Raw genomic sequence first — 8,810 nt, forward strand, 5'->3', positions numbered from 1 at the left:
GGTCTCTGCTCCTCCGCCGTTTCTAACATCTCACCTCTTACAAAAAAACACTCTGATCGATCGTAGGTAGTAGATGACCCCTCATTTTAAACTCCATCTGCCAAAGCATTGCTCACTCACTTAATCTATCAAGAAGATTTGAAAATAAATTTCTTGCCAAAGGATAATTCTCTGCATCTGCTCCCTCGCCATTTGCTTTTCCCATTTGTCTTTCACTTGGTGCAAATCGAGAGAAAGTAAAGATGGAAGGAAGGAGGGGAGGAAAAATCCTGCTCTGTTTCGTGATCCCTATTTGATCTTCATTCCAGTGCAGTTTGGGTGAAGAATTCCAATTGTCTGTCTCAATTTTAATAAAGTGTAACCAATTCTGGAATCACTGTCTGGACATTGACAAGAACAGGTTTCGAGGCTGACTTTAAATATCAACAATACACTAAGCAGTTCATAAACTAGCGACAAGGATGGGATTCGAACCCACGTGTGCAGAGAACAATGGATTAGCAGTCCATCGCCTTAACCTCTCGGCCACCTTGTCAGTTGCTGAAGCACAGCTGTCACATTCAGCACAGTTTCTGGCTGTGCAGCCAGTTGTGCAATGATGGAAATATATCTTCTGCAAGGAAATGAAGTTGGGAATGGAGCGGTGTGAAACATTTCCAGACCATGTCCAACACGTTTCTACTCGGTGTGAAAACCCACCACGGAAAGACTGGAACATACAATCATTTCAACACATCATGATTAACATCACTCAGACACCTGAACCATTAGGTCACTGACGAAGTCATGATGACCGAATTACTCATGAAATGACAACTGAACCAACTGACTGGAAGAATTGCTTAAACTCCACATGATCAGCGAGGCACAGCCTCAGGCCGACTTGTCGGGTGGTGTAAACAGATATCACTGCTTCTGATCTTCACCAGAACAGAGAGTGAGATGTAACATTGATCATCAAACAGACTGTGAAAGCATACAACAGAATAAAACACATGGAGAGACACTGTGGAATAACAAATAGATTTGTTTGGAATGTTGAAATTTTGATTGGAATGGATAAAACACCAGAAACAGCAGATTAAAGTGGGATTCTCATCATTATATTGATCTGGGACAGAAAAGAGAAACTGATGGAAAGAAGAGAAGAAGGAAGAAAAGAAAGGATGGAACTGTTCAATCTTTTCAGTTTTTTCACTCGCCCATCAAAGCTGATAAAAAAAATTGCAAATAACAGAGAATTTCACCAAAAAGGGAGATTAAATGTTGCTGAAACCTTGGATCGAAGGATGCTCCAACAGATCACCTGTTTAACTGTCTCCTCACTAGGGGATTTCAATCAGTCAGCAATATTATTCTCTACTTTTTTTGTTAATTGGTCCCAGAACTGTCACTTGGAATTAATATCTGTGTTCCGACTCCTGAATAATAAAATTGTGAGTTTCTCGATATTTTCTGGACACAGTTCCTGCTGAAAGAACTAAGAACACTTTTCTAATTTACACAATACTCGATACACACTCATCAAGACTGCTAAGCTAGCATCCTTGGTGCTGCTCTCTCTTCTCCCAAACTTCATCTCATGTGACTTTTACATCATCACTCTGACACTGGGAGGGGTTGATCCCACTATCTTCAGCATTAACCCTTTACATCCATGTACCACACTGTCTGTCCAAAGAAAATGGGTGGAGGGAACTTCCTTCATTTATCAAAACACCAACAGCAGCACAGTGGCACAATGGTTAGCACCGCAGCCTCACAGCTCCAGCGACCAGGATTCAGTTTTGGGTACTGCCTGTGTGGAGTTTGCAAGTTCTCCCTGTGTCTGTGTGGGTTTCCGCCGGGTGCTCTGGTTTCCTCCCACCTCCAAAAGACTTGCAGGTTGGTAGGTAAATTGGCCATTGTAAATTGTCCGTAGTGTAGGTACGTGGTTGGAGAATGGTGGGGATGTGGTAGAGAATATGGGATTAATGTAGGATTAGTATAAATGGGTGGTTGCTGGTTGGCACAGACTCGGTGGGCCGAAGGGCCTGTTTCAGTGCTGTATCTCTAAATAAGAAAAGTAAAATAAAAGCTACCAGTCGTAAATCAACTCAAACCCATCAGAAAGATAGAGGGGACTGTCAGAGAACTTCCTGCATCCAGTCCTGACCCTGTCACACTCAGCAGCTTCTCACCCAGACCCCACTCTCATCAACACTGAACATTGTTACCAAGACCCTTCAAATACTGTTTGTAAAAGGTAGAAAAATTCAAACTTCATCACAGCTCGATTGAATAGAACAAAGTTTAATATCTTCTCGTCGTCACTCGGTAACCACATGAGACAGTCCTTAAATCAGTAGCATAAATTATCTGCTGTAAGAATGTTTGTCATTGGGTTGAATCATTTCTGTGTGAGGAATGTTCCAGCATCATAAACCAGGGGAACGTGTTGACTGAGCTGTGTCTTCATCTCTTCTGGACAGTTCACCCTTCATTCTGCTCTGATTCACTTTCCCAAAGCGAATCTACAGATTCTCAAATCCAGAGACTGGGTTTTCTTATTTTGTTCCTTTTGATTTTTCTTGCTCCTGAATGATAACATATTCCAACCTCGGATCAACCTTGCCCTGTGTCCCAGTCTCGCTTAAAAGCGACTAATAACGGCACCAACATTCTGAAACATACAACACGGTCACATTCTGCTTCAGTGAGATTAATGCTGAGGCAGTTTCCGTGTCGAATGCGATTGTGAACAAATTTCTCTCAAGGAAATTGTGAGTGATCGAGTATTTGCACTGAATTTCTGTGCAAGAAGGGACAGTTTCAAACAGCCATTCCCAAATCACTTCCTTCGCAAAGACAAAGACTGTGCTGTCTTAACGTGTGAATCAACTTCACAAACAAATTTGAACTCGAAGTTCAGGAGAAGACAGAGATGTGAATGATGGACAGTGTAATCTTTAAATTATAATTTTCCGTTTCTTCGTTGAAGTGAGGCTCAACCCTAAGCGACTGGAGATCGCGGAAAGCTACAAACTTGGATCCAGAAATCAGAAAAGTAGTGAAACAGTTGGTGAGTACATTGTGACACTGAAGAATTTATCACCACATTGCAACATTGGCACATTCTTAGACCGTACATTATGAGACAGATTTGTGCTTATATTGGTGGATGAGGAAAGATACTAAACACACAAAATCCCAATTTGAGCTAGTGTGTAAGATTGCTCTTTCCACAGAGATAGCATCAAAGAATGCTCGTGAATTGCGTCCTATGCCAGTGACAGTAACACACTTCAGAGGAACGTAATCACACTGGTAAAATGGGCTTTCACACAACAGATAAAATTTTACACAGAAAATTGTGAAGTGATACAGTTTGGGAGGAAGAATGAGACAATGGACACCAATCTTTTTTGATCAAGGTTAGAAAAGGTTGCTAAGAGCAAACAGGACACTTGGCTTTATGAATAGAGGCATAGAGTAAAAGCAAATAAATTATGCTAAACCTTTATAAAACACTGGGGCTGAATGACCTACTTCTGCACCTCCACGGAAAGCTTCCACTCCAGGCTCAGACACCCTCTTCAGGATCACTCTCGATACATCCCGCCATTCCACGCACGAATATCTCCCTCAGGATCAGATCACAGCTCCACAGTCCTGCCACATCCAGTCGTGAATGGTGGTGGATAATCAAATAACTAACAAGATGAGGAGGCTCCAAAAACATTCACATCCTCAATGATGGTGGTGCTGAGCACGTCAGTGCAAAAGATGAAGCTGAAGCATTTGCAACCATCTTCAGTCAGAAATATTAAGTGGATTTGATCTGTGCTAATTTCAGCTCCTCATGCTCGCTGGTGCCTTGGTTCTCTGGTGCTAATTTCAGAGTAAATCATGCAGCTTGACAATTGGAGCCAAAGAAAAAGACACAGGAGAGGTTGAAAGTGCCAAAACCTGGGATTGAACCAAGAACTGTTTAACTGTTAGTACAGCACGAACTCAACAAAGCTATTTCAACAACACACTAAAGCCACCATTCTGTCACTGCTTTGGAAGACAATATATACATTAAAGTGTTTGTAAAAAGTTACAGAACACAACATGTGAGTAATATTCCCCATTGTTTTCTCAGTACTGATGGATTGTGAAGTGGGACACAGCCAGAAGTCCCACTTTGCCACACTGACCCTGAGCTGTGAGTGAAATGAGATAAAGTTCAATCTTTAGCAGCGAGATTCTGGAGAGAGGTAAGAGTCCTGAATGAAGGAAAGACTTTCTGACACAATAAAAGCAAAATACTGCAGATGCTGGAAATCTGAAATAAAAACAAAATGTGCTGGAAATACTCAATAGCTCTGGCAGCACCTGTGGAGAGAGAAACAAAGTTAACATTTCTGGTCTGTGACCTTTCATCAGAACTGACACAGGTTAGAAAAGAATTAGGTTTTAAACAAGTGAAGGGGAGGGGCATGTGGGAGAGAACAAAAGGGAAGGTGTTTGATAGAGCAGAGGGCAGGAGAGATTAAATAACAAAGCTGTCCTGGGATAAAGGCAAAGAGTGTGTTAATGCTTGTGGTTGCCTGACACCAGTCATGCTCTGATGTTATTGAACACAATGTTCAATTCACAAGGCTGTAGGGTGCCGAATCAAAAGGTCGGGTGCTGCTCCTCGAGCTTGGGTTGATTTTCACTGGAACACTGGAGCAGGCCAAAGACAGAAATGTTGACATGAGAGCAGGGGGGAGTGTTGAAATGGCAAGCAACCAGAAGCTCAGGGTCATGATTTCGGCCTGAGCAGAGGTGTTCCACCTAATCTGCATTTGGTCTCCCCAGTTTAGAGGAGACCACATTGTGAGCAGTGAATCCAGTATACATAATTGAAAGAAGTACAAGTAAATCGCTGCTTCACCTAAAAGGAGTGTTTGGGGCTTTGGATAATGAGCAGAGAGGAGGGAAAAGGGCAGGTATTATAACTCCTGCGATTGCATGGGAAGGTGCCTTGGAAAGGGGATGAGGTATCAGGGGTAATGGAGGAGTGGACCAGGGTGTCGCAGAGGGAACAATCCCTTCAGAATGTTGACAGGGGAGGGGAGGATGCGTTTGGTGGTGGCATCACGCTGGAGGTGGTGGAAATGGTGGAGGATGATCCTTTGGATGTGGAGGCAGGTGGGGTGGTAAGTGAGGACAAGGGGAACCCTGTCGCAGTTCTGGGAGGGAGGGGAAGGGGGAAGGCAGAGGTTGAGAGTCCTGTCAACCACACTGGGAGGGGGTGGGGGCGGAGTAGTCAATTATATCTGAGGGAAGAAATGAACAGAACTGGCAGCTCAAAACTGGACATCCATGAGGCACTGTGGGCCATCAGCAGCAGCAGAATTGTATTTAAACACAATATGTTACCTCATGGCCTGACATATCCCTGACTCTGCCATTACCATCAAGCCAAGGGAGCAATGGTGCTTCAATGAAGTGTGCAGGAGGGCATGTCAGGAGCAGCACCAAGCAGACCTAAAAATGAGTGAAGCTACAACACAGGATTACTTGCATGTCATATAGCGGAAGCAGCATGCAATAGACAGAGCTGAGTGATCTCACAACCAACAGATCAGATCAAAGCTCTGCAGTCCTGCCACATCCAGTCCTGAATGGTGGTGGATAATTAAACAATTAACAGGAGGACGAGGCTCCACAAATCTCCCCATCCTTAATGACAGGGGAGACCAGTATATCAGTGCAAAATACAAGGATGAATCATTTGCAAACATCTTCAGCCAGAAGTGCCAAGTAGATGATCCATCTCGGCCTCCTCCTGAGATCCCCAGCATCACAGGTGCCAACCTTCAGCTAAATCCACTTCACTCCACATGATATCAAGAAATGGCTGAAGGCTCTGGATACTGAAAACATCCTGGCTGCAGTGCTGAAGACTTGTGCTCCAGAACTAGCCACGCCGCCTGCCAAGCTACACCACTGGCATCTACCCGGCAATGTGGAAAATTGCCCAGGTATGTCCTGTACACAAAAAGCAGGACAAATCCAACCCGGTCAATTACTGCCCCGTCAGCCTCCTCTTGATCATCAGTAAAGTGATGGAAGGTGTCGTTGACAGTGCGATCAAGCAGCACTTACACAGCAATAACCTGCTCACCGATGCTCATTTTGGTTTCCGCCAAGGCCACTCGGTTCCTGACCTCATTATGGCCTTGGTTCAAATATGGACAGAGGAGCTGAATTCAGGAGGTGAGGTGAGGTGACAGTGACAGCTCTTGCCAAGGGCATCAAGGAGCCCTTGCAAAATTGAAGTAAATGGCAATCAAGGAGAAAACCCTCCACTGGTTGGAGGCATACCTCTCGCAAAGGAATATGGTGCTGGTTGTTGGTGGCCAATCATCTCAGTACCAGACATCGCTCAGGAGTTCCTCAGGGTAGTGTCCTAGGCCCCAACCGTCTTCAGTTGCTTCATCAATAAACTTCCTTCCATCATAAGGTCAGAAGTGGAAATGTTCACTGATGATTGCAAAATGTTCAGTTGCATTAGTAACTCCTCAGATACTGAAGCAGTCCGTGTCCAAATGTAGAGAGACCTGGGCAAGATTGGGCTTGGACTGATAAGTGGCAAGTAACATGCACGCCACAAAAATGCCAGGCAATGACCATTGCCAACAAGAGTGAATCTAACCATCTCCCCTTGACAGTCAATGACATTACCATTGCTGAATCCTTCACAATCAACATCCGGGGGGTTACCAATGAGCAGAAACTGAATTGGATCAGTCATATAAATACCGTAGCTACAAGAGCAGGTCAGAAGCTGGGAATTCTGCTGCAAGGAACTCACCTCCTGTCCACCATCTACAAGGCACAAGTCAGGAGTGTGATGCAATACTCCCCACTTGCCTGGATGAGTGGAGCTCCAACAACACCAAAGAAACTCAACACCATCCAGGACAAAGCAGATCGCTTGATCAGCACTCCATCGACTACTTTAAATATTCACTTCCTGCACCACCAGTGAACAGTGGCGGCAGTGTGTACCATCTACAAGATGCACTGCAGCAACTCACCAAGCCTCCTTCGACAGCACCTTCCAAACCCCCAACCTCGACCACCTAGAAGGATATTGGATGAATGGGAACACCACCATCTGCAAGCTCCCCTCCAAGTTACACACTGACCTGACTGGGAACTATATCACCATTCCTTCACTGTCACTGGATCAAAATCTTGGAACTCCCTTCCTAACAGCACTGTGGGTTTACGTACAACACATGGACTGCAGCAGCTCCAAAAAGGCAGCTCACCACCACCTTCTCAAGGGCAATTAAGGATGGACAATGAAGGCTGCGTTTGCTGACAACGCAACCACTAGGTGGCACAACTCGCTTTCTCCCCCTGCTTTGCACCGGCCGATTCCACCCTCCACAGTCGCTCGCTCCAGACCTCACTGCTCCCCCCCCCGCTACTTCCCTGGCCGATTGTCTCCCGATCATGTCACCCCATTCTCCAGTCGTTCGCTCACTCCCCACCCCCCTCCCCTCCAGCCGCTAGCTCTGGGCTGCGCTGCTTCCCTTCTCTCAGCCACTTGCTCCCACGTTTGTCCAGTCTCCACGCGCCGCCCGAAGAAGCAAGGTGGGCTGCAAAGTGTGACGTAGGAGTGAGTAGTGAGTGGCCTAGAGGAGGGAAGTGGCACGGCCTAGAGCTAGCGGCTGGAGCGGGGGTTGGGGGCAGAGAGCAAGCGGCCATAGAGCTGGATGACGCGAGTGGGGAACAATTGTCCAGGAGAGCATCGAGGTGTAGAGCGAGCAGCTGAGGGGAGGAAGCATCGAGGCCTAGAGCGAGTTGCCGAGGGGGGAGAGCTCCAGCCTCAAAGTCTCCTATTCAGCCGCTTCCTCCAGCTGAGTGAGGGGCTGGATACCCGATGATGCTTTCGCGCCCGTGTGCGAAGATGGACCAGGCGCGGATATGCGATGATGTTGGCGCTGCGCAATGACATCATCCTAGGCATGTGCCACTTAATCCTGGCAAGATGTAGCTGTGCCGATGCACAGCTTGGCACAGTCCGATGATGTCAGCGGGCCGCTGCGTTGACAGGAATCACATTGTATCAGCAGTGCCCACATCCCATGAAAGAATAAAAAAGAGATTTGCCACAATGGTAGCAGGGTGAGGGATTTCAGTTATGTGGAGAGATTGGAGAAGCTGGGGTTGTTCTCCTTGCAGCAGAGAAAATTCAGAAGAGATTTGACACATTTGTTCAAAATCATGAAGTTCTTCAATAGTTTAAATAAGGAGAAACTGTTTCCAGTGGTAAAAGGGTCAGTAAGCAGAGGACACAGATATCAGGTGATTGGCAGAAGAACCATTTTTTACACAGCAATGTGTTGTGATAAAGAAAGAAAAGACTTGCATTTATATAGCACCTTTCAAGACCACTGGACATATCAAAGCACTTTGTAGACAATGAAATACATTTGAAGTGCAATCACTGTTGTAATGTCAGAAATGCAGCAGCTAATACCCACAAGCAGCAATGTGATAATGACCAACTGATCTGAATGAGAGGCAAATATTGATCACAACACCAGGGAGAATTGCTCTTCACTTGTTTGAAATTGCAGCATGGGATCTTTTACATTCACCCAAACATGCAGACCAGGTCTTGGTTTAACATCACACCTGAAAGGCAGCACCTTCAACACCCTCGGTGCTGTGCTGGAGTGTCAGCTGTGAAATCTGAACCCAGAAGCTTGTGATTTCGAGGTGAGTGTGACCAACTGAACCACAGATTTTACCTGAGTCTCAATCCTTCTACCAACAGT

General features: G+C 45.7%; 1 non-coding gene across 1 annotated transcript; it reads right to left on the reverse strand.

Annotated features, from left to right (window-relative positions):
• Positions 1–453: 453 nt before the first annotated feature.
• trnas-gcu (transfer RNA serine (anticodon GCU)) lies at positions 454–535 on the reverse strand. The gene has a single exon. It is a non-coding gene; the product is annotated as a tRNA-Ser (tRNA).
• Positions 536–8,810: the final 8,275 nt, after the last annotated feature.

The sequence above is a fragment of the Heterodontus francisci genome, unplaced genomic scaffold (assembly GCF_036365525.1).
Source record: "Heterodontus francisci isolate sHetFra1 unplaced genomic scaffold, sHetFra1.hap1 HAP1_SCAFFOLD_43, whole genome shotgun sequence".
Classification (NCBI taxonomy): Eukaryota; Metazoa; Chordata; class Chondrichthyes; order Heterodontiformes; family Heterodontidae; genus Heterodontus; species Heterodontus francisci.